This window comes from Dromaius novaehollandiae, chromosome 4 (assembly GCF_036370855.1).
Source record: "Dromaius novaehollandiae isolate bDroNov1 chromosome 4, bDroNov1.hap1, whole genome shotgun sequence".
Taxonomy (NCBI): Eukaryota; Metazoa; Chordata; class Aves; order Casuariiformes; family Dromaiidae; genus Dromaius; species Dromaius novaehollandiae.
This window is the reverse complement of record NC_088101.1, coordinates 56,683,804-56,710,530: the sequence shown is the minus strand read 5'-3', so window position 1 is coordinate 56,710,530 and position 26,727 is coordinate 56,683,804. Positions and strand designations below refer to the sequence as shown.

General features: G+C 36.2%; 1 protein-coding gene and 1 long non-coding RNA gene across 4 annotated transcripts in view; one reads left to right on the top strand and one right to left on the bottom strand.

Annotated features, from left to right (window-relative positions):
* Positions 1 to 20,632, top strand: part of LOC112986218 (uncharacterized) — a 39,781-nt gene extending 19,149 nt beyond the window's left edge. For 2 of the 3 annotated variants that reach the window (XR_010389063.1, XR_010389062.1), the window contains exons 3-5: positions 2,434 to 2,554; positions 11,018 to 11,121; positions 17,312 to 20,632. This is a non-coding gene — a long non-coding RNA (uncharacterized LOC112986218). The remainder of the gene's footprint in view (positions 1 to 2,433; positions 2,555 to 11,017; positions 11,122 to 17,311) is intronic. The other variant, XR_010389064.1, reaches the window with a different exon arrangement.
* The window catches only part of SGCZ (sarcoglycan zeta), a 474,057-nt gene that overhangs the window by 89,925 nt on the left and 357,405 nt on the right, over positions 1 to 26,727 (bottom strand). The window lies entirely within an intron of this gene.

Genomic DNA, 26,727 nt, shown 5'->3' with positions numbered 1-26,727 from the left:
TGAAAAATTTATATTCTTTTCAAGTCTCTTATTCACTGACTTCAGTAACTGTGCTAACAATTATAAAGTGCAATGCTTTCATCTAGCTATAATCAAAAATAAAACATGCAGAGCTACACATCCGATGTGGGAAGGAACACACCAGAATTTTTCTGCTTTCTCTGGCTCTGCTAATATTCTGGCTATTCTCTGGCTCTGCTGGCTTTCTGGCTAATATTACCTAGTGGATCTTTTTTCAACCAATAAAATTACAAAGGCTATGATCAGGTGTATTTCCTGCAGAAAATGAGCTCTAATTTTATCTAATTTGCTTCCTATACAGCCATCAGCAAATAGTCCTACCTCAGCCAAAGTTTTTGAATGTTAGTCATCTACCAGTTTCTGTTTTCAGGGGTCTTTCCTAAAACTGTATTTTAACAATGTGTTTTTTCTTGGTCAGCACTTCTCAAGTGCCAAACATCCTGAGGGGAAAAGTAGGACTTTCAGTTTGCAACAATTCTGCCATAACTCAGCATTTTTGTGGCTTATTGTGAGAAAAACTAAGTAAAACAATTTTTTTAAAAGAAAAAAAAGTATGCAAAAGACAAAGAAAACCTAACTATAACCTACATTATCATTCAAATTTTCATGTCTCATAAATTACACAAAATGAATTCTGACAGTGGAAGCAGAACAACACTATTCAAAGTATACATAGAGGAAAATGGAGATTTTCAAAACCTACATTATTGTAGCTGCGTCACATGAAATAGAGCTCCATGCTGTTTTCATTTTGAGATAGAATTGGGAAGGAGGTATTCAATTTCACTATCTTTATTTTTTTTTCTGTTTTATTTTTATTGCTGTATCTATAAAAGACAATGAAAATATCATTTCAAAAACAGGAAGGCTGTATTTTCAAAACAACATCCTGTCAAAAAAAAGGTTGCCAAAACAGAAAGTTCCCAGTAGTCATCATAAAAAGAAATGACACACTCTTCCAAATAAAACTCTCTGCAGTTGTTTCGATATGATGCTCCTTTTAAGCAATGTCCCAGCTAACTCCTGAACAGTCAAGGAACAGGATACTGCTTTTAATCTTGCCATCTCTCAGCATCCCTCTGGGAGCACAGACCCTGCTGTTACACGTGCGCTAAGGCAGGTGATGTCCATGGCAGGCCACATGGTCCTGGCCCCTTTTTGAAGAAAAAGCTAGGGTGAACAAGGAGGGACAGATGCAAAACATCTGGCTTTCATTACAGGGTGAAGTCAAGAAACAGGCAGGACTCAAACCTGAGTCCCCCAGTATATTCCTCTTGTTCAGCTTTTTCTCCTAAAAAGCTGGGCTGCAAGCAAGGTTCTGCTGCCCATTTCGAGGGTAAGTTTCCAAATTTGTTCCAGAATCCCTTGGAAAGCTTTTCACGGTTTAAAGGAAGCATATGATTTATATAGTCGGTGCCTTTTGCACAAGGGTTCTAAGCAGTTGATTGATTAAAAAGAAAAAAAGCAGGCATACAATAACCATTAAAAAAATCACAGTTCCTAATGGCAACAGCCTTAAGTCACCCTTTTCCATGGGTCCAACTATGTACAACTAGAGGTTTCTGATGGCTGTCTTAGACTCCCACTGCAAACTACTTCTCTCTTGAGCTGCTCAAAAGAAGAAAATAGGTCAAATGCTCTGCCCTTTTTTTGACCCCTTAATTCCCCTGACAGGTGATTGGGCAGTCAGTTCCCATCAGGTGGACAGAGACCTTGGCCAAGGGACTTCACTGTCAAGGTAAAGTCCTTCATGGTCATAGAAGTCCACTTCTCCTTAACAGAAAATGATGCATTGTTCAGAGTGCTTTATCTAATTCATTCATCATTTAAACCAATGCTCTCTACTGCCAGCTCAGTAGCAATACTTCTTAGGAAATGCTATCCCCAAATAAAGGTAAAAAAGCAAAATCAGATTTACATTCAAGAAGAGGCTGGCTGCAGGAGAGACACATAACAGAGTACCCAATTGCAAATGCTATCCAAAACACAAACAAACATTACCCTGCTTCTTACTTTTTATTTTGTACAGAAAATTGAAGGTTTTTGCTTCCCTATGTCTTATACATATTTCAGATATCACCTTCAACTCTTTTTGCTTACTGAGAAGCTATACTCAAAAGGATTTATTTCCAGTATAGGCAGGACCTAACACAGATTTTATTAGATATAGATGGAAGAGTCTTAATCTGGGATGATTTAAAACCAGATTTCCACAGAAGAGGATAGAAATCTAACCCATGTAGGCAGTTCACTTGGCTTAGCACAACTGCTTTGCATCAACTACTTCAGCCTTGTTTTATCTTTGTAGGAAGATGCTATAAATGCCATGGTCTCCTTTTAAGGTTGAAACATTTCTGCCTTTTATTGTCTCATATCTTCTTTTCCCTAATGTACTGTTTAAAATGTCTACAGGTACTCTTTTATGAATAGAGACATTTATTTGGATTCATTCGATTCTACCATACTACCAGTGATTCATGCTATCCGAAGGCACTCCCAAAGCGACCACTCAGCAGGACTGAATGAATTAGAGGTTAGCTTTCTTCAAGTGTTGTAGCAAAGTGATAAACAGGATGGAAGTTTCACACAGTCTAAAAGTAAAGTCCTGCACAATGTGGTCCATACTGAGAAAATACAAGTAACCAGATTATTAGTAATAAACCCCAGGAAAAGGAAATATTACCTATAGTGAATTGAGAATCACTGACATCACTGACACTTTAGTAAATTAATGAATGACCATATTTTAGATCATTCGGAATTTTCAGTAGGGAGAGAAGACATGGTTGTGTTTAAAATCACAGCTTTTGAGAAAGAGGGCAGTATGGATAAGCCCATAGACACAGACAAGTGGACTTAAAGGGAAATATGGACAAATCCTGGAATTTCTGGTTACTTCTCCCATGGTCTTTCTGGCCAGATCTATGCTGCTTTTAAAAATCATGCCAGTGAGGACAAATAAATGTGTCAGGGGGATTTAGGCTCTTACGGTTTCCCATAGGCTGCACACTGCACTGTACCCATTTGGGCCAGGCTGCGTTCCTCGACCTCTGTGACACGAGCTCTTTTTCCATTACATATAAAACATACGTCAAGTATAACAAACTCTGCCTCACTTGTAGAGTGCTGAAAATTGTTTACAATTGCTTACAATTTACTGTGTGTCAGGGCTCACAGAAACATTTCTGAATTATGAAAATCATTTTCACTGCTGAGAGTGAGATAATAATGAATTATATTTCAAACCTGTGTCCCTGAGCTGCCTTTGCTTCAGCTGTTCTGAATGCCCATTTGTACGTGGATTTCTAAAGGTTAAGAAAAAATACGGATGTATTTGGCATACTGACGATTCATATTTATTCTAATTGCTACAATTTAGTGGGAAATTACTTTGGTCAATAAATCACTTTCAAGCATTCTTTCTCAAGACAAAGCCAGGCTTTATCACACAGCCAGCTGTCAGGGATTGTTTGTTCTTTGAAGATACAAACTTTGGATGTATAAAAGCCCAAATGTCACTATCAGCGTAAGAGTCCTTAAGAAGAATAAAACTAGCTGATCCATTATCTGTCCAACACAGAAAGTACCAAAATAATATTGAATGTATCGATTCCTATGATTCATATTACTTTTAGCTTTCAAGAACTTGTTTCATTCTATAATTATTATAATGAAACAACACACATTTCACATCTGCAATGCATAGGTTTGTCTAATTGGGGACTTTAAATTGATATTTTTGCATCACAAAATATCAGAAATATCAGATTATGTGGGAATACAATTTCATTTATCAAATAAAAATGGAAATCATTTTCTCTATGACTGATCTGTTTAGAAATTTAAGTGTAGAATTGTCTCCTGATCCTCCTGCTTCACTTCTCTTCCCTTATAAATGATGAGAGAAAAACTAAAATAAACAAACTGTTATTTTCTGTTGCACTAAAGAGTACTTTGAATCCACATTGGCTGTCCTTTCCTTTAATCACTGATTTTTTGAGTCACTGTTGCCACATGTTAAGGTCACTTCGGAGGTCCTTAATATTCATGCATCTTCTATATAATATAATTTGAATGCCTTTTTTGATTCTCTCTATATTATGCAATAAATATATCAACTGCAATGTTATGAATTTCTTATTTTCAGTCCACAGACCTTTCTTTCTTTCCTCTACAGGATATGAGCCTGTTCCAGAGGGATTAAAAAATAATTTGAAAAATACCATTTCCTTAAAATATCAGTCCTTGATAGTCCTTCCCTACCTTTTATCCTCACAGAACACATTACATTAATTTTAAATTGCTTTGCTCTCATCTGCTGAGTGCAATACATAGTTTTGTTGTCAAATTATGAAGTTCTATATAATCTGGAGACCAAAATTAAATCTTAACTAGTAGTCTCTCTTCCTGTATGTCACAACAACAGAAGATATCACTGGGGGTATCCAAGAAAAACATTGCATTCACTCGTACACGTGTAGGCCAAAAGCTATTAAGGAAGGAAAGTAATTTCACTCAACAGCCTGAAAAATGTCCGAGTCCATTGATATTTATGAAATGAATGTCCCATCTCCTTGAAAAGAATTTCTTTGAGGGATGGAAAGGTTGAATTGCTATAGTCATAGACTTTCAGATCAGAACTATTCATTAATCTGGCCTCCAGTATGACATAGGTCACAGGTCCTTCACCCAGAAACTTCCACGTTGGTTCCTCTCCTCTAACGCTTAGGCAAACCTCTCTCCTTTCCCCACCAACCAAAATTAATCATCTCTATCACAATATTAATAGAGGGCCAAATTTCTGACAGAGCTCATTTCAAATATATGAAAAAATATGTGCAGAGCTGAAATCTAAAAGATTTCTTTATTAAGAGCAGCCTTAGTTATATTAGTAGCACTACGTAACATTCTTGTACATTTTCAAGGATTTGTAAATTAGTTATAAACTCTGAGAAGAGGCCATCAAGTGAGAAAATCTATGGCTGTTAAGTTGAATATCTCTAACCATAGTGTAAAGAGCTTCATCATGAAATTTTCAAAAGAGAAAAACATTCTCTTGCATTTAACAAGATTGCCATACTCAGAGAAACTGTATAATGAGATCTCTGGATCAATTTTACAATTAAATTAATTCTCGATGTAATTTCAAGTTTCTACACTAACTACAAAGTAAAGTAAAGTTCAAACTACATCAGCAGAAACAATCACTCCTCTAAAGCTCTATCTCAGCAGGAGACAGAATATATTTGGGGAAAATTCTGGTAAAATGTTGAGTCCCGAAGCTCAAGTTCCAAAAAAAAGAGGAGCAATATTCATCGCTCTGACAGGTACCACATATGTACACCACTTCCAAGGTCTTTAGGAAAGGAACACATTTCAGCAAATATGGAAGGACTGAAAGCATCAAAGCAATGAAGAGAAGAAAAAAATCTACACCATTCACTAACATTTCAGAATATGCATACTAATAAGAACTTTAATAGCAGTTGCAGCCGCTGATATTGCCTCAGTTTAGGGTTTACTGTACACACTAACATTTAAAGAGCTATCAAGCACCAAGAACTAAGTATTACCATTATTATTATTTCATGAGGATGGGGCATAGACTGAATTTTACTGCCAAGGCAGTTGCTTTCCCCATTATTCCAGTCTCATGAATTGCATAAAGACCTTCAATCCGTTAAATGATTCCATTTTATATCTCAGATTCACCAGCCTCTACAAGGACAGGGTCTGCTTGTTTTCAAAACAAGTCTGAATATCCTTACAGAAAAACACATGGACAGATAGCCCTCTTTCCTACTGATGTTACACTAGAAATATGCTTGGAGAAAAATTCTGTCAAGATCTCTTGAGTCATAATTTTCCCTTATTTATTCAAAACATTAGCTAATGGTGTATAGTTCATTAATCCATTTTATATTAGTGTTCAATTTAAACTTGCCTGATTGATAAAAAATGTTCTAAAATTATCTTCATCTTTCTGCTGGGAAAACAAAGCATGCAACAGTCTCAAAAGGGAAAGATTTAGAGGATCACCAACTCCTCCATGTACAATAGCCTTCCGGTTAGGATCACTACACAGAAACTGAGGGAGAAGTCACTTGTTATGAAGGATCTAAGTCTGATTTCTACAGGAATGGTTAGGGCATCAAATATAATTCTAGTCTCAAACTGGTACCAAACATACTAAAATAATCATACAACCCTTGACAATCCTTCTTCAAATTCACCTAAGGACTTAAAAGGTAAGTTGCAAGAAAGCACTGGGTTGTCTTGATGAATTTCAGTTTGAAATCAAAGCTATCCCATAAAAATCTGTTTAACCCACCTTGCTACCTCAGATATCTTAGTGTTTTGTTTTGTTTTTATAGCAAAAGATTGCTTAGCCCTTGGAAGTTTTGGTACTGTCTATATGCAGAAGTGACATTATCTTGGCTGAACTGAACATTCAGGCACCTCTCTCCTGACAAAAACAATTTCAGATTTGTTAACTAATTGTGGTAATTCCTAACATTAACTCACAAACACAGCACTGAGACTAAATGTGTTAATTCTGTCAGTACTGCTATGTAGCTTTGCATAGTTGTTTAATAGCTAGAGCATATGCTCAAGAAGTAGGAGAAATGGTTTTATTCCCTGCTTAGCCCAAGGGAATTGAAATCTCTATCTCTAACCAGGCTATGAGCTATTAAGCAGGAAGATAATGACAGTCCTGTACCACTTGAAAAATAAAGTAAAATAAAACTTTATCGTGGGAGGACAGGAACTGTGATGCTATAACCCAATGATTTGAGTGATTCCTAAGTTGCAGTATGCCCTGTGCTCAGGCCACCAGCTTAAAACATCTATGGGCAAATACAACAAAATCTCATAAAGATGCTATGATTGATTTTCAAAAAAAATGCCAAACTCCTTGCAAACCCAGCTCTGCTATGCAGTACTGATGGCTTTCAGCTTCCACTACAGACATGGCTTTTGTCTCTGTGCTCAAGATTAGGTTTCTAACCTCATCTGAGAAAAACTGAAACAGGATTTTAAAAGGTTCAGTAATTTATTTCAAGATGTTCATGATTTATCTTAAATAGTCACAATGAATCAATGTATGTATATATTTTTTATGAATCAGTTCTTTACAGCTGTTTGATATGTGCCTTACAGTAAGTATTTAAAGCCTAATATTCAGAAGTCCTTTTTTTGTTGATTATGCCTAACCATCCTAATATTTCATTTAGATATTATGTTCACACAAACTTATAATTACTAACAGTAATATCAATTAGTATTATCTATTAACAGCAATACTAATTCTGATTAAACAATAGCAAAGACCGAGTCAAGTCTCTTTGAACGTCACAGCCACATAATATCATCAACCAGAAGCTTTGTATTCATAATAGCTGTATGATTTAAAGATGGTTACTATGGAACAAACTTCAGTAGTTTCTTTCACTTCAAGTTCTACTCTCTGGAAAAAAATAGATTATGATAATAAAACAAAGCCATGAACATTAAGAGTATTTGGATTTGTGCTTCTACTACTTTGCCAGCTTAATGTATAAATCCTTTGAAGAATTTGACTTGAGTAAAGAAAAAAGCTACGAAAACAAAACAAAGAAACAGGATGAAAAATGAAAGACGACTAAATGCTTTAATGCAAACTACCAAAACCCAAAACCTCAAATACAGTTTTTGTAATATTCAAAACAGTAGACCACACAACTGGCAAGTGGATTCATTAAACTGAAACATGGGCAAGCCTAGGAATGCAAAAGTGTGTTTCACCTGGTCCAATCCATCTGCAATACAGAACTGAAAACACACTTATTCTGTTCCAGATTTACTCTTTTTATTATTTAGATATTTATTATAATTAATTAATTCCATTCCAGATTTCCACTCTTTCAGAGAAATTATGCATCCAATTGCCAGTTGTACTGCACTAACCTTCTCTTGGAGACAGCTGAGAAGCATGACTTGACTAAAGCGTGGTCCACTATGACTTTTTATTCTAGCTGCACTGCAAGATCAGGACAAGCATAGTGGATGTTCTAAGGGAGCAACCAGCAGTCACTTTGATGGTCATGGACTGCATAGACTGCCTCCATCAGTAAAAGCACTGCCGTTCTAAATATGTGCTGGCACTGATGCGTAAGAAAAATTAAATGTGCTTATGCTGCAAGTATCCAATAATCTCTTCCATTCAGATACCATGGTGATCAGCACAGGAGACACAAACTTCCTTTTCTCTTTATTTTATTTAATCAAACAAGTGGCCATAAGCCAGGGCAATATCACAGATGAGTTTGTTCCTGAGGCAAAATCATATTCTTCTTTCTTAGCATCCATTCAAAAAGAATTAACATCCCATTGAGGGCATTTGCGGGTTTGCTCTATGGTTTGGGATCTGATCCAAGGCATGTGTGCAGTGATCTGGAGGAACAGCATTTTGTAAACTATGTCATTGTGATGCCTGTTCAGTCCATCTTTTCTGCCAAGACAAGCTCAAGTAACAACTGTGACAGTGTTTAAAATGTGGATTAGGAATAATAGAGGATTGAAATACTGAAGATTCCAATCCTTTAAGGGCTGGGCTTCTCAGAAAAATTACCTTGCAGGACTTCCCTGAAGATTTTTGTTATGTGCAGCCAGATGAAACGTGAATAAAGAATACAGCTGATTTCTCGAAAGCTGCTTAAGTGATGAATGATTATGGAGCACTACAGGGTACAACAGCTTGCCTCACAGAGATGAGTCTCCCTAAAAGAGGTCAGTTTAGCAGACTCCCAAGTCTATACTCTGGAAGCACAGAAGGGAATGTAAATAGAAAACCAAAAAGAAAGAAGAGTTGAAATGAAGAGCGCTGAGGGTATTATACCATTATCTCTCCCTGGGTCTAATTTCAAGGTTCAAATGACTAACCTTCACAGCTATTTTCTTTTTATAGAGGAGTTACATTTATTTAAAAGTTGCAACCTTTATCTACATAATCATTTCTTCTTAGTTACAAGATCTAGGAGAGCATATTTCAATTCTCAACAGATTTCTGTTTAAATCAGTGTATGTTTTCCAAGCTATAATGACTCAGTGTAAAGTTCCACAGGTTTCTGAGAATCACCGTTTACAGCATGTTTTACACAGCTAGTTTTTATAATTATAGTCAATGTACAAGGTATGCAACAGTATCATCTCTACTGTTCTTGGTCATCATAGAGCATTGTCTGTTTTTGAGAAGCAGCCAGAAAAAAGAACTGTAACCAAAATTGCAGAAAACTGCTCACATATACTTCCACTTCTTGGGGAGCGAGGGTGCACACTCATCCAAATAAGCTTATGATACAGTATCCTGTGAAGGATGTAAACACAAGGTATCCAAATGGCCTGTGGGTTGATTATATGTTTTGGTGGCACTGGCAGGCAGCTGGAAAGGATGGGCCCTTCACAAAATCTTTACTATAATTTTTTAATCCTCTTTGAAAATATTCAGGAAACATAAGAGAAGACAAGAGGGAGCACTTTAAAGATGTTTGGCATTGTAAAAAATTGTCCATAACTAAAGGACCAGGAACAAGAGGCTACTTGAATAAAGATTACAAAAGCAACGTTCTTATTGTTTGTCTCTCTAATGAGAAAGAATATCTGAAGCATAAGTTATGCAATTTCTTTTAAAATTAGTAAGAAATACATATAAGTATAGAAGTACAGACTTTGATTCCAAAACCACCACGAACAGAAGAGGGACCCTGTCTGGTTGGGCATGAATTCTCCTACCAGGGTGGAATACAGAACTTGTGAAAAGGAAGTCCATGTTTAGAAAATGTGAGAAAACAGAAGACAAAGAATCCCTGACCCCTAAAACACATTCCCTCTAAAATGAGAAATAAAACCTAATATTGTAGAGTCTATATAGCAAGGATGAAAGAGCCATCAGAAATAACCATAAAACACACTGCCATACAGTTCTTGCTATTTATGTCCACTGGCAGGTCCATACAGTGATCAAAAGCTTAATACATCTATCATTTAATTCTTTTGCTCAAATGGCAGAAATTGAACCAGGAATATGAGCTGTGTCCCTGACAATAACCTTGCCAAGGTAAATATGTTTTTGTATAATAAAACATACAGAGCTCTTTTCTCAGTTTGCTTTTTTGTTTGTTTAACTTGAAAATCAAACTAAAGAAATGAAATAGTGTTAACATAGCAAAGCCAAGAAATTATGAAATTCCCCAAATTATCTTGGCTTGTACAAGTATAAATCAACTTCCCTTTTACTTTTGCACCACGCCACAACATGCATTCGTTCCGTGATTGCATAGCTTTCCCCTATAGGTGTCACTCTTATTAAGTGTACATATACTGTATCAAAACTGTGTACTGCAGTACTGTTGCATTGAGGATCCTAGCCTTATTTCTTGTAAATGTAGGAAGCTCCAAAGAGAATGATGGAGGGGATTAGATGAGGATAAAAATAGACATAAACCTGAAAACTCTGGATTCTATACAGGCATCTGCTGAAGTTTTCCAGTTTTCTTCTTCTTCTTCTTCTTTTTTTTTTTTTTTTTAACAGTTAAATTATACAATGTTTTTTAGGACCCTTTAAATATTTCAGTTATTTATATATTGTTCTTCTCCAGGGTCATACTTATACTGATATACCAGAAAAGTCTCCCCGGATTCTAAATACATTTGCCATAAGAATGAGAACCTGGTATACGATATTGGTTTTTGTATTCAAGTATGCATGTCCTCCTTTCTGTTTCTCCTCCCTCAAATGAAACCTGCCAGTTCTATTTCTACTCATACCTAACACTGCGAGAAGTCCCAGTGTCCTGATTTTCTTGTTTGTGTAGTATGTCAGCTAAAATAGCTACGCTCTTTGTAACACCCTTTGAAATCTGTGACTGCTCTGAAAGTTTTCAGTCCTAAAGATAACAACCTGCTGATTATCTAAAGTCTGTTCAAAATTACCCAGCTTAATTCCTTCACATCACAGGCTATCACACTGTGTGCAGTCACTGACATGATCGCAATGCCGTACTCCTTGGGACAGACTGACGCTCTTCGCAGGATACTAAGAGGAGGCAACGTTTTCCTGTGGTAAGAATATTCCATTTGGGGCTTCTATGATGTTAGCCTGAGATTATAATTAGACCTCACTTGCTCATTCCACCCCCTGCCACCAGCATCAAAGACTGGAAACTGTACTTGATAATTCCAATGGCAATGTAAGGTTTGGTACGAATCATTTGAGAAAAAAAGGCAATTATTCCTTTAAGCCTCTCCCAACCCTGTCTCTCTCTCTCTCTTCCTTTCCTCCACAGCCCTGACATAGCAAAGATGGAGAGCTACCTTCTAATTGAGCTAGGTAAACTATTGCTATATACTGCTATATATACTGCTATATAGTCAGGAAGAGCAAATACAAACCAAGTCTCTCCAGACTAAAACATTACCAACCCTCTTTGTGCTTGGTAGGAATTTCTGAGACTAGAGAGAATTAGCATCATTCTGGTACTTGCATCATACAAAGAAAGAGTACAACATGCAGATGAGAAAGTGGAAATATTTTTTAATAATGCCAAGAAGCACTTTTAATTACCTGGGAACCCTGTTTGGAGTGAGGATGAGTCAACCCTATACTTCCTTACAGTAGTATGTACTTCAGGGATTAAAAAACAAATTTCGATGAAGTAAGCTTATGGAAAAGCAATTACTCTACTGAGTTGAGTGACAGCTTGGCCAACTTATCTTAGGAAATATATTGATTGCCTATAAAAATTTAGTTTTAAAGGTAGCTAAAAACATTCCAAAATTCATGTTAAATCAACAAAATTTTAGTTGGATCATGACCTGGAACTGAGGTGCTACTTGTCCAGGTAAGTTCTCTGATAACTAGATTATAATGTCAGTCTCATGGGCTCTTACTCTTCCTCCTAGTCCCCAGGAATATTTAATTATATATAAAAAATGAAACAGAAGCAGCTAGAAAAACAGAGGGAAATACACAAAGAGATACAGAAAGGGAGATGGAGAGAAAGTCACTGCAAAATGCCTAAGTACTTGTATGTCTTGTTATGCTGATTTCATGATCCCTCATCCTCATGAAAAAGACTGAGAACACAAATCAGGATTTCATTTGCTCTTCAGAACAAGGATATTTTAACCAGAGAGAATTTAGAATAATTTCCAGTGTGAAGAAAACTGTGTTTCAACTATGAGTTTTGGAAGAACTTCAAAAATGTAAACAAATCATCAAAAAGATGTAGATAGCCACCAAGCAACAAATTCTGTCACTCTTACTAATATTGTGTATTACCACATCCAAAATTTCATTTTCTTTTATTTCTTTTGATTTAGTAAAATAAATAAATATATAGCACAATTTAAGAAGAACAAGACTTGCTGGAAAGTGTGGCAGGATTGAACTTAAAAGGACAAAGCTGAGCAATATCAGAAAATCACTACAAAAGCACGGCAGTTGTACAAAACCACCATGCAGTTTACAGTAGTTGTTATACATTTTTATATATAGTAAAGAAATAAATATGTTATTATACAAAGTATAAATTATGCAGACTCAAATCATTATTAGTTGTTGGACAGGGAGGACAATAGCATTTGCAGATGGGTAAGAAAACAGGAGAAGCACCCACATTTACAATATTGTATGTTAATTATAGGTATTAAAAGTTGAAAACACCTAAAAACATAAACTATTATGCAAGCTAATTCCTGAAGCTAAAAATATCGGGAAAACACTGCCTGTCAAAAATATGCTCTTAAAAAACAAAAATCCAGACTCCCTCAATATCATTCATATTCATAAAATGCCATGAAGACTTTTAGAAACTCTGTGGAGGGAACCAAAGGCACATGGCTTTAATTACCCTCAGGTAAATGTTAATTGATTACAGTTTTCACAACAGAAGTAGTTGTTTTCTCATTGCACTCAAGCAAGCAGAAGTAAGGTGTTGAGGATCCATTAGATAATTTTATTAAAAATAGTACTTGTGACTTGATCTGCATGGAGGCTGTGGAATCAGAGGTAAGATACTTTTGGCACTGAATGAGTACTTGTAAAAAACCAAGTGATGCTGAACCTTTTTCATCCAGCACTAATCTGCTTGAAATGGTGTGCATATTATTTCACTGTGACATTGGCCTGTGTGCAATTACGTTATGGTATCCTTTTGTGGAGAAGAATAAAGAAAAGAGATTTTTCCCGGACCTTGTCTTCTCCACTAGCTAAACAACAGTATGCATGTCTGCACAACCAATTGGATCATGTCAAATTTTGAAGAACAAAAGCATGAAATGGTTCCAGCAATCAAAAAAAATTGCATTGCTGGTGGTCCAGCAATAGAAAACAATCACATCTAGAAATCTCTAGACATTAGGGGTTCCAATATCCAGGAAAAAATGGCCAACCTCCAGAGGAGGCGGCGTCCAAAGCCCAGTCAACAGCTACCTGTAGATCTTCCAGTAAGGGAGGAGAAGAATCGTGACCAACTCATTTAGGATAGTCCTTTAGTTTTAAACCAAGACTTACACCTTCAACATAAAGCAGTCTTTGCAACTTACACAATTTCAAAAGATGAAATAAAACTCAACAGACCAAATACTTTTTCACTGTATAGAATTTCCTACTGAGTCTGGCAGTGTGCATTTGCTGCCAAGCAAAGAACAGGCCAAGTTTAAGCAGTAGGCACTTATAATGGCTAGCTTATAACCAGCATTTCTTAGCTGTCCAAGCTCTCTTAGAAATTGCCTTTTGTTCCTTTCCATGATTTAAAAGCCTAAGAACCAGGCCTTCCCCACTTACTCTGGAAAGTCCAGGGAGGTGTGGAAACAAACCAGTTAGGAACTGTTACATGAAATCAGATGGAATTTTACTTCAAAAAAAAACCCTAAAACTCTTATGAGAATATATACACTGATTTTGAGACAGAAATTTTAAAATCAAAACTAGAAAGAAATTCTTTCCAGAAAAAGCATCAGCAGTCCTCTTGACTAATATCAGGGACTTGAACCTTAATTTTCCACAGCAGTATGTCCTGGGTGAGGATCACATTCCCTTTCTCTCTCTTTTACACACACATAAACTCGCACAGACCCAAGCACACACAGATTCAGAAAGTCTTAGATTCATTCTTATGAGTGATAAAGAAAAAATAGCATTTTATAGAGACGGGAAGCCGATTTATACATTGTCTGGCTCCAGTAAACCAATGACTCCCCTGTTGCTCAGACCTTGGTACCGCTTGTGTACTGTATTTCTAATCAAAGGTTATTTACTTTTGAAAGGAAAAAACACATCAAAGAAAAGAAGCTGTAGGAAACATCAGGCCTCTGGAAATGTTAAAGAACATGATGTGTTTTTCTAATACATTTTTGTAAAAAATACCATCATTTTTAAGATGCTGTAAATGTATTCACTTTGAGTCAGAACTTACTTGTACTAATATGGACTGAAACATTTAAGACAAGCAGGGTGAATGGAAAGAGTTGCTGTTTACTTTCAAAGCACATCTCTAGTGTTAGTGCTTCTGCTCCTGAAGCATCTCAAAGGATGAAGACATTTGCTAGAAACAATTCATAACAAAACTGTTTGTCCTTCATTCCCGATCAGGAGCAACATCATTATCAATTTCATTTTTTTTAATGGAAACATTGTATTGGTAGCCTCATTAGCAGAGCTGTTTAGTAGAGCAATAAAATAATGCTAGGCTTTACGTTTTATAGCTTCTGATTAGAAAAAAGCACCGCATCTCATGGGCAATTTATAGCTCGTCAGTCTCAAGACGCACAGGAAATAAATTATAAGAGAAGGGTGAGTTTAGAATGATGCTTATAAACTTGATCTTCTAGATGGAAACAAAATAATTGCAATGGTAACTGGAGGCACTGAACATTAATGGATGATCTCAATATACTTGATATAAAACACTCTATACAATACAACATTTACTTCTTTATGTAGTACTAACACCACTATGCACTGTTGTTCGTATTTGCTTAGAAAATCTCACAGTGTACATAATCTTTTAAGATATCTAGCCTTACAACCTTCTGTGAGATAGGAAAGTGCTGTTCTCTCTGTTTTACAGAAAAGGAATTGAGGCACAGAAGCCATCTTGTCTGAAATCATGAAGAAAGCTGTTGACGTTCAGAAATAAAAACTGATCATGGTTCTGTTTTTTCTAACCTTTGTAGCCATCTCAGCACAAAAACAAATAGCATAAAGAAATAAAAGTCTAAATTTTAAGCACTACATAAATCCTAGAAATGGTACCCTCTAGTCCTGAAAGTGATATGAAACAGGAAGGTGACGAGCCGAAGATATTTTTCTGAGCAGTCTTTTATTTTAAAGGCTTACATCAGTCTAAATAAAGTGAATTTGTTTACTGTCAAAGGATTTTACCAACCTTACCCTTTCTTTTTGCCTGAAGGTGGAAGACAAAAACAGGTAAAAGGCTAGGTGGACACTTGTTGAATTTCCCAGCTCTGGTGAGAAATGAGCTGCTAGATTTATATTGTTAAAGACAATCTTCGCCACAATTTATGGCAAAATGACATACAGTTTTGAATGGCAATTCTGTGTGTTAAAAATCAAAACAAATAAGTGAAACATGATATTACCAAAGATTCAACCAAGATATTGCATGAAATTTGGTTAAAAGATTGCTAAGCTAGGGGCACAGTGCATGTAGGTAGTAAGGTCTACTGCTGAAGATCAGCTATATAATAAATAATTTACTCAAGTAAAACTATGTATGAAGTTAATCAGAAGAGATGATGGTATTCACCACTGAAAATTAAATGAAACAAAAGGGTTATCACGCGAGCACAGTGAAATTGAAAGGTTTCCAAAGATATTTGGATTCTGAGACCTTCCTCAAGAATGATTTATAGAATAAACTCAAACACATATATATATTTTTTTAATATACACTACCTAGTTGAAGTTCCTGAAGGGGCTCAGTAAAAGAGAACATTAAAAAAAGGGAGAGACATACAGAAATCCTTTAGCAAGGCAAAGCTGAACTGCAAAGAAAGGGTATTTCTGTGGGAATTTATCAAAAACTGTAGACAGATGGATGACTGTGGATTCTAATTCTATTGAGATCCCTGCCAATTGAACCTTACTTAGTATAGTTTCTTATCCATACAGCCAAGCATAATAGGTTACAAACAAGAAGAACAGATACACAAAGTTTGACATAATTAAGAGCTTTAAGAAACTGTTAGTGTACTGTTAGAGGTCAAAACTAAAGAAGGCTTCTTATTTATTCTCAGGATAAATAGTGATTTCTCAGTAACATTTCTGGTTTGGAAGTTTCAGTCTTTAGAGATGTCTTTATTAGTTGTACTTCACTTTAATCACAGCGATCTATCCAAAGTGTCTGCAAGGGAGTGCACGCACTCTACATTACAGCTGAAGACACTAATTAAACCTCACGCATAAACCTGCAGGCAAGCTGACAAACTAACAGGGGCCTTTGCTTCCCTGGAAGCGAAGCAAAGGAAAGGGGGAATAGCTTGATTAGTGGAAGGGAGAAACTCATTATATCTGCATTAGCATGGTCCGATTAGAACTGACTTTTAGAGTAAAACTGTTGGTGCTGTGGACCTAATGTTCATACTATTTGTGTTTTGTGACGTGCTACTTCTGATCAACTTTTATCCAGTCCTGTGGACTGAATGCCCAGTAGCTGCTGCAGAGCATATTCCAGTTGAGTTTTGCAGAAAAAGAATCCAGTTTTCATGCTCCAAGACTATGCTGTAATATGTACTAAAGTGCAATAACTGGAGAGGGTTGCAGGATGCACTTCAAAAGTACACTCTTGATCCAAACCAAAATGCTAATTGTGATGCACCTATGGATCAGAGGAGACTGTTATAAAGAATTAGAATGACATCTGAAAAAGACCACATGATTCTGAGATACTATGCCTAACTACTGGAAAGTCATTCATCTGCAAATCAAGATCAAAAGTTTAATTGATCTATTAAAAAAACTAATCAAAACAATTCACTAAAATCTGCTTGTTTTTACTACAAAGTTTAGCAAGCTTATTAAAAATCACAAATCTACAGAACCTAAAAATAAAGGGAAAGGTCTATTGACCTTCATATAACTAAGATGAGAAACATTCATATGCATGATATTTTTATTTGATATAAGATTAGTCTGTTACAACGAATAAGTGATATGACAGCAAACTTTCTGTATATGAATTGAAATTTGACCCGAATGTACAGTTAAACATCTCTAATCTTTTCACAGAGAAATCCACATGGGAAGAATTGGTAATCTCAGATGGTCTGAAGCAAGTGTCTACACATACCTCATAAAGGATAATTTCATTATTATCTCAGGATAACTGAATGGCTTTGGATGCTGTTGCCAGGAGAGGACGGTCCCTTCAGGTTGGAATGCAGCCATGTGTTAGGCTCCAGTTTGGAATCACTCACGGTTATGGTTTATGTTTACTTACTTCCTATGTTTGTTCCACATCTGTACTGGGTTTATTCAACGGGAGGGAATCTAGCAGCAAGGTTGTATCATGCTGGCTGCATCTACAACTCTTGCTGAATTATGTGGCACACCTGGTGATCCTGATCTAGCAGTCATGAATACCCGATACCTAGACACTGTAGATCCTTATGTGGTTCCTATGTAGAAACCAAGGTAAAAGGGACACAAGGAAGTGACTGCTGCACACCTGGTTCTTACTGAACTAAGAGATAGGGACATGTGTGAAATATAGTCCCTGATCCAAAAACTGAATATCCAACAATACTGATATATCTATATACGTTCAGCTGAGCACTAAACTCAAGGTGAAAAAACAGATTTATGCTTGCTGTTGTTACCAAAATACACACGTGACAAAATGTTCTGTGTAGAATGCGTTAATTATTGATTTAGGCTACTTGAATCCACACATAAAGCATCTGTGCCACGCTCAGCAGGTGCCTCTTGCAGTATTTTGACTGGCAATTACAACAAGTAAGCCACTGCAACTTGAGAAAGGTACAAGAAAAATAGCCAGAAGTACACAAATACACTGATCCTATTTGCAGCCCAGAACAGTCTTCTAAATACTTCTCCAACAGTGTAAAGAGTAACTGATAATTGCAAGATTTCTTAAGGTGCTAAGAACAAAGTACAAAGTAAAAGAAAAAATACAGTCTGGAGTTGAGAGAATATAAACATGGCTTCTTACATACTGCACTGACAATATTTCAGAAATCCATATCATTTTCTTCTTCTCTGAGAATTTTTAATGCATTTCAAACTATCTTTTTTCAACTATTGGGAGACAAACTTTGAGGAACATACCTGTCTTCCATGTACTTACATACGTTTTTCCCTGCTATTAAATGATCAACCACCATTTAATATAAGATAAAGAAACATCCTTTCATTCTTTTGTCAGCTGCTTTCAGGTAACTCTACCATCTTATCTGTGCAATATAGTAATGCTACCAATTTACATGCCAACATGTAGTTTCTCTCACTTTCCTAAACTCAAAATTATGTTGCCCTTATTCATGTTGAATAATCAGTGAGGCTACTCCAAAAATTAGTATACTACTCAAAAGAATCAGTGTTGCAAAACGTTAGTGTATGCCAGTGAAGTATACCTTATTAAGAGAATCTGCACCTACATCTTAAAAAAAACTTACTGAAGGATCCCAGATTTAAATAGGTGTGATAGTATTCTGGCCAAAATACTTTTTAAATGACTTTTCTGCTTGCAGAATGGAGTTGCTCCTGCAAAAAGCTGATCCTTTCTGTGTCTGTGCTCTGGCTCTGCTTGTCAGGGGTCCTCATGGACATTCCAGAGTGCCTGTGCCTTATTAAAATGACAACACAAGTATCAAGGACTTTCCCTTTGGAATTTCATAGTTCCTTGGTTTCCTCAGAAAATACGGAAAAGAGGCCACAGATTGAAAGGAAAATTCAGATCTGGTGGATACCAATGGAGAAACTCAGAGACTAAACTAAGCCATGCCCAAACTTATTTCAGAGATGTTTTATTTATAACCTAAACCAGTTGGGGGCAGGGGGCAGTTGAATCATTCTGTATTCTTAGTGCAGACTTCAGTTTTCCTTTCTACTAGAAATTATTTAATTTCATGTAGATCACTGCTGGAGTGCCAAGTTTGGTACCAACATAGACTTCACTTTTACTAATGAGAATGAGGTACATTGTACTTTTTAAAATTAATTAGGCTGCAGACCAAAAACATTTCACCATCACAAACTTAGACCCATGCTACTACAGTTACCATTTCTACTTGCAAAAACTGCTGCAAGAGTATATACCGTAGGAAGTGCTGGCAGAATTGTGCATGACAGATTGATGCTCTAAACTAACAAACTTTGTGAACTATAGTTACGTTCTTTGCCGAATGAGTAACTTCAATTCAGTTGAAGACATAAATGAGTCTCTGGCTCAAGACCAAGAACGAACTTTACTATAAATCCCCAGATGTTTATTGTACAATCATAATGCTGAAACTCTAATTACCAATTCCAGTACAGGATGCTAACTTGTTCAGCTGCTTCCATTATAAGACTTATGTTTTCCGTATGAGTTTCCTGTATCCAAGTCTCACTGAGGAATTTCAGCATCTGTAGCCTGGAGTTCTTTTCAGTATTTATTTCCAACTGAATTTACCCCAAAACTGTTCTTATAACATACATGTTAAAATTTTTCTTACAACCCTAATTTGTGTCTATGAGACTCAAATAATACATCACACAGTGATACAAGTTTATTAATTTTTGTCTTTTCTCAAATTAGAGATCATTTATATAGTTTGGAGATTTGTCCTTGAAACATTCACACACTTAAAATCTTTATGTTTAATTTTAAATGTGTTCAAAAAAAAGTTTATAGCAAAGTAGCAGAAAGCCTGATCGACACTGAACTTTGAAAGTCTAACTCATGATAGAAAAGGTTTGTGTATCTATGGGCTGGAGTCCATACTGCTGCTATAGTGGAGTTTTAAAATGTAGAGTTAACAGTATGCTTACATTTCTAGAGCAGAAGTAGGCCTAAGGCCTCTGTTAATACAAAGTGTATTGTGCAGATGTTATGTGGGTAGTATTTCATAATTAAAACAAAGCAGAGATTAAAAAAAAAAAAAAAGGGGAGAAATCAACTCAGTCATTACTTAAAAAAATTAGAAATTATTTTTTAGCATTTTTTTCACGTTATCCTCAAGAAGACACAAGAGACAAAGGACTTTGACATAGTTGAAGTAGCTTATTTCATGTCTTAATTTGCCTGGAAGAGGTAACCATTAAACACTTATAAACTGGAATTTAGTTGGACAGATTCTTACACAGAGCAAGTTCTTGAAACTGTCAGGCAGAAAACTCAGGCTTTCTGAAACAACTTTTCATAATATCTTAAAATATAAAGGATGGGTACAATGGAACATTCTGGTTGCCTGCAAATCAGCAAAATATGCTGATATCTATAAACTGAGGTTTGAATAATAAACCTTTCAATGTCTTCTCTCAGTTTCTCATCTCCTTAACTTCACAGAAAGGGAGAAGGTAGCTATTAATAAGAAAGCCCAGAAATGTTAAAAAAAAAAAAAAAAAAAAAAAAAAAAAAAAAGAAAAGCATTTCATCAGAATGTTCATGGGAAAATTGGAACTTGGAAAATCTGAATGCCTTTCTGCAAAATCCACAAGAAATTGTCCTTGAAAAAGGGCTGCATGATTACATCCACAGTTAGACACAGGAACACACCTTAAATATACAAATTTGATGAGACTCTGAGGTACTATTAATTTTTTTAGAGTGCATATCTACTGACAAGAAATTACAATGTTGAAGTTATTGTTGGTTGAATTTTTAATTTCTTTAATGAAAAATGAATTCAAGCGACATCATTGATCATACTCTTTGTACTGAAAAAAGTTTAAATTGTTTTGCTTTATGCAATTAGGTTCATGAAGATGCTGTTAAAATCAGCAAGGCTTTCAACTAATGTTAATGTTACTTGTTATCATCACTGTTGGATGCAGGCCAGGGTCAAACATGGTTCTTGTACTGAAATAATCAAATCCTCGCCCTTCATTTCTCCAAAGAATAACTTCAAAACTGCTTTGGAGTAACAGTGCCAGTAAATATTCAAGCACATAAAGCGCAAGGTGATGAAAATGGTGCTTATTTATTTTACATCTGAAAAGAAGAATTATTACCCCACCAGTCTTTTATAAGGAAGGACTGAATTAACATCATATTTAAGATTTATTAGCACTGAGTATTACTAATGTTTCTCCTTATTGTAGGCAGCACAAGAAACAAGAAAAGGATAGTTTTGGTTCTAAAGCACGTTATTTACTTCACCTGCAAATATCTTCACAATTCAAACTACTTTATTAAAATGCTTATGGCACTTCTTGTATTTATTTACCCTCCCTACCTTGTTTTAACTCTTGAGGAAGAAAGCTTGATCCTTCCTCATTACAGGTAATGTTGCAGCCAGGTGGCCTTCCTGAAACTGATGGAAGCTGGGCAATTTTTTCGGAAATTATCTGGCAGCACAAGAAAAATGCAATTTTGAAGTCATTGAAGAAGGGAGTTCAGATATAAAAAAGTTTGAAGTTTAAGTCACACTACTAGATGGATGGGAAACTCCTTCAGGGCACAGTAAAACCCAAACAAACAATACCCTATAAATGCATTTTCAAAGCTGAAAATTTCATCACTGGTGACAAGCTGTTTCAGAAACTAGAGGATTATACTGTGATCTAGTTCTTATGACAAGAAAGGAACCACAATGTACAGTCCAAAAGCATGCTTGGTCTCTAGAATAAAAGGTTCCCATTCTTAAGACCAACGAGTAACTTTAAAATGTTGCCAGCTGGCCCTGGACACAAAAATGAAAACAGATTAATGCAAAAAAAAATTTTTTTTTATATACATATATGTATATATATGTTTGTGTGTGCGCGTCTGATATCTATATATGCATATATAGATATGTGTAGAAAAATTGAAAAATGAAAGAATGTTGTAAATTTTAAAATAGCAAAACCAACTCAGTTCTTACTGAACAGAGAAAAAAATAGAAAGCTCATTTCAAAGAAGAGATGGGCAATATTATAAATACCATCCTGCAAGCACAATATCTACTTGTGGTAGTCAGCTGTCACAAGCTGTGGAGGAAGAAGCAATTTGCCCCTATAGGAGAAGAATGGTCTTCTAATTAGGGAATGACAAAAAAGATGTGAAGATTACACTATATTTTATACCAGGAATTTCACTACTGGTAGACAGAGAGTTTGGAATATAGGTAAGATTCATTCTTATTTTCTTCATTCTAAACTTCAATATATTTATTAATTTTCCCTATTCTCATATACGACACTTAGCAAATTGTGTGCAGTATTTCCTTTACAATTAAAATGCAATTTTTTTCTATTAGGAATTTAATTCTTCTTGATGGAATGCAGAAACGCTGAGAACAATAACAGGAAAAAAATTAGTCTAATATAACAAAGGTCTGACATCGTATCTAAATAGATGTAAAATTAGAAGAATTATTCTTCTAAACTGGTTCATCAAAATCCAGAAATAAGCTTCTATCACTTTACATAAGATGTTATTAAAACAAAAATTGTTTCATGACTTGCACTTGAACATTCACAGCTCCTTTACAACAACATACATTTTGGTTTTTAAATCTTATTGTTGCTTATTTTTCCAGATTATGAATGGCTTGTCTACTTTTTATACTTTGATAACAGATATTTTTGAAGTGTTAAATCATAATACAAAATACATGGTATACTGAAAGCAAGGCTGATCAAGCAAAAAGGACTCTACTACCTATGACCAATATTTCTGTTTTATTTCAAAATATGAAATAAATTTGTCTATATAATTATTTAATGGTTAAAACTAATTTAGCAAGTAGGCCTGCATTTAAAGAAACTATATATTAACTAAGACGATTTCTGTTTCAGAATGAATATCTTAAAAGTCCTTCTTGTATTCATTTTCAAAGCTCTGTCTTTGATCTATTTCATCCAATACTTTTGAGATTCATATGGTATGAATCATAAAAAAAGAAAGAATGTTATTATTACTGAGTTGGAAATAATTACAACTATGAACAGTTAAAACAGCTATATTTTCATTATTTTTCTTTTTTTATTCTTCTTAAATAAATAAATTTCTTTTTCTTTTGTCCAGAACATACTCCATCACAAATGAAACTACTTATTTCTGGACTTGCTTATGAAGACAGCAAACTGAAAAGAGCAGGTTTTACTGACACTATCAGTAATTTACATATCTAGACTTTTCATAGGATTACAAAATCACTGAGGCTGGAAGGGTCCTCTGGAGACCATCTATTCCAAGCTCCCTACTAAAACCTGGATCTACTAAAGCAGGTTGCCCGGGGACATGACCAGTCAGGTTTTGAATATCTCCAAGGATGGAGATACCTTCCATCCTGTCCAATCATCCTTACAGTAAAAAAGATTTTTCTTATTTTTCAGTGGAATTTCCCTGTATTTCAAGTTGTGCCCATTGTCTCTTGTCCTGTAACTGGGCACCAGTGAGAACTCCGCCCACCCCAGGTATTACAGACATTGGTAAGCGTGAGCCTTCCCTTCTCCCAGCTAAACAATCCCAGCACTCTCACTCTTTCCTCTTATGCCAGATACTCCAATCCCTTAAAGCATCTTTGTGGCCCCTTCTTTGCTGCAAGGGCATTGACCATGCTTGTTAATGCTCAACTCGGTGTCCACCAGCACCCCTAGATCTTTTTCTGTAAAGCTCCTTTCCAACCTGTTAGCCCTCTGCCTGTGCTTGTGCCTGGAGTGATCCCTCCCCAGGTGCAGGACTTGGCACTTCCCTTTGTTGAACTTCCTGAGGTTCCTGTCTGCCCTTTTCTCCAGCCTGCTGAGGTCCTTCTGAATGGCAGCAAAATTATCTGGTCTATCAGCCAGTCCTCCCAGTTTTGTACCATATGCAACTTGCTCATGGTTCACTCTGTCCCATCATCCAGCTCATTCATGAAGATGTTAAACAATACAGGCCCCTGTATCCACCCTTGGGGAACTTCACTAGTGACTGGCATCCAGCCGGACCAGTGTCACTGACGACAATCCTTCGAGTCCAGCAGTTCAGCCAGTTTTGAGTCCACTTCACTATCATCTTATCTAGCCCACACCTTCATGAGTTTATCTACGAGGATGTTATAGGAGACAGTGTTGAAAGTCTTGCTCCAGTCAAGATAAACAACATCCACTGTTCTCCCCTCATCCACCAAGCTAGGCATCTCTTCACAGAAGGCTATCAGGTTGGTCAGGCATGATTTCCCCTTTGTAAATTCATGCTGATGGCTCTCTGGAATATTAGATATTTAATGTTATTGCATGTGTGTTCCTTACTGTAGGAATATAATGTTGCTTTCCTAACTTAAACAACATACGGTTTATAATGTTTTTGTGAAACTTCGTCATTACCTTTGATATCTATGAGCAAGGCATAGCAGAGCCAGATTTAAAGAAATATATTTCAAATCACCTCAGCTGTCCTCAAGTCAGGACTAAGAGATTAGCAGGTTTTTGTGTGACAAATTATGTACTTTTTTGTGCTTAATGGTTTACATGAAACCTCCCTGTCCCCAACGACAGCTCCCTTTTTTTAATTCTTTTTATCTGTGCATCCAAAGTTCTATGGTTTCTACAGAGCAGAAGTCCATACAGCCAAAACAACTCAAAACAATCACTTTGAGTATTAGGATCAGACATGGGATATGATGATCAAACTGAAATATCACAGAGTTTCACTGAAATTTCTCCTAGGGGAATACAGATGCATTACAATCAAGGAAATATTTTAAAACTGAAGATGCATTTGATACCAAAACAAAAATAAAACCCCAGAAGAAACAGACGCTACTTCTTTAATTGTTCCACATCATTCTGAAGAAATGTTCCCAATCAAAATCTGTTCCTCAGGCTGGTATAAAAACTGGGTGGATTTAGGCCACTCATGACTTTGTTCAGGAACTGTAATCAACCAAAATAAAAGTTTGGGTAATATCAACTCAGATTTTTCAGCATAAAAAGTAGACATCCTCCTTGGATGAACAACAAATCACTGTAATCATAAGTGGATTACCAGGGTGACATGAAAAAATGATGTGTTCAAAAGATAGAGTTGTACAATTGGGTGACCCCCAGACAAGTTTCAGTGAAGTATAACAAAACAAGGGCAAAGTCATCTTTCATGAAGGTCTTATCAGCTGTCAGCAAAGAGTGGAGAACAGCCAACTCAATTTCAGAATGGCAGTCCCCACAGAGACCACCAACAAATATAAGAGTGACTTCTCCCTTGGCAAAACTTGTGATTAAGAATACCTTATATCATGTTCTTAGCCAATAAACTGACACTGGGCACTCAGTTCATTGGAACTGCACCATGTTGACAGCCACAGCCACTTAGGGCACCCTTTATGCCATAGTAATGACTTTATTCTCACTGACAGGTGAGTGATTCCCAAAGGCAAATCTGAAAAGTAGGTATCAGAAAAAAGAATTGGCAGCATTTCAGACTTTACCGGAGAGGAATGAGACATGCAGCTGCAGAAACAAGCATGGTACTTTACATTGAACAATAAAGGGGGCAGAATCTTAGGTGTGTTTTTGATTCTTTGGTAGTATAAAAAAGGTGGAAAATGACTACATCTCCTAATTGGGTTTTCCCTGGTATCTTCATCCCTCAGTATTGGTAAGAGTGCAGGACTCTCATGCTGGTTTTACTATATGGCAATGGGGCATCTTATGGAGCAGAAAGTAGGCTGTATGTAGGAAACAATTTGGCCTTAAGTTTTTAGAAGAATATGCTGGAGGCGGGGGAAGAGGTGAGTTTCTCCCCCCCAACCATAAAGCCAGCAAAAACGAAAACTCTGTAGGATATTACAACTGATTATGAACACATTTCAGGCATGACAACTTCACCAAACTGATCATGCACTGGTCCCTGAGACCAGAAGGTGTATGCATAAGGGCATTTGATAGTCGTGGGTAATGTGCCTTCTTCATGCAGCTTCAAAGCAGGCACTGCTTTGTCCAGGTAGCCAGACCAGATGACCCTTGTAACCTAAATTATTCTATGATTCTACGTTTTGTGCAAGAGGTACTTAAAAATTTCATTAAACTATTACCTTCCATAGGATTTCTATAAAACAGACTGTTGAGAAGCAAAGAAAAGTATTTCTATGTAAGTTAAAAAATATATTTCTGCTCTAGCCAAGAAATCATAGAATCACAGAATCGTTGAAGTTGGAAGGACCTCTGGAGATCATTTAGTCCAACCCCCTTGCTCAAGCAGGGTCACCTGCAGCACATTTCCCAGGACCCTGTCCAGATGGCTTTTGCATATCTACAAGGATGGAGACTCCACAACCTCTCTGGGCAACCAGTAATCCTACTAGCACAATCAAATGCAGAAACCAGATACTATATCAACACAAGACCAGGGTAATTACATGCATAAAAAAGCAGTGGCAGAAAAACTAACACCTTTGTAACTTACAAGAGTCTCAGACAACTCACAAATTTCTCACATTTTTCAAAGAAGCATTTATGATATAAACTACCCTGACGGTTGGTTCATAATCAATATTACTGATATTCAACTTTTACCC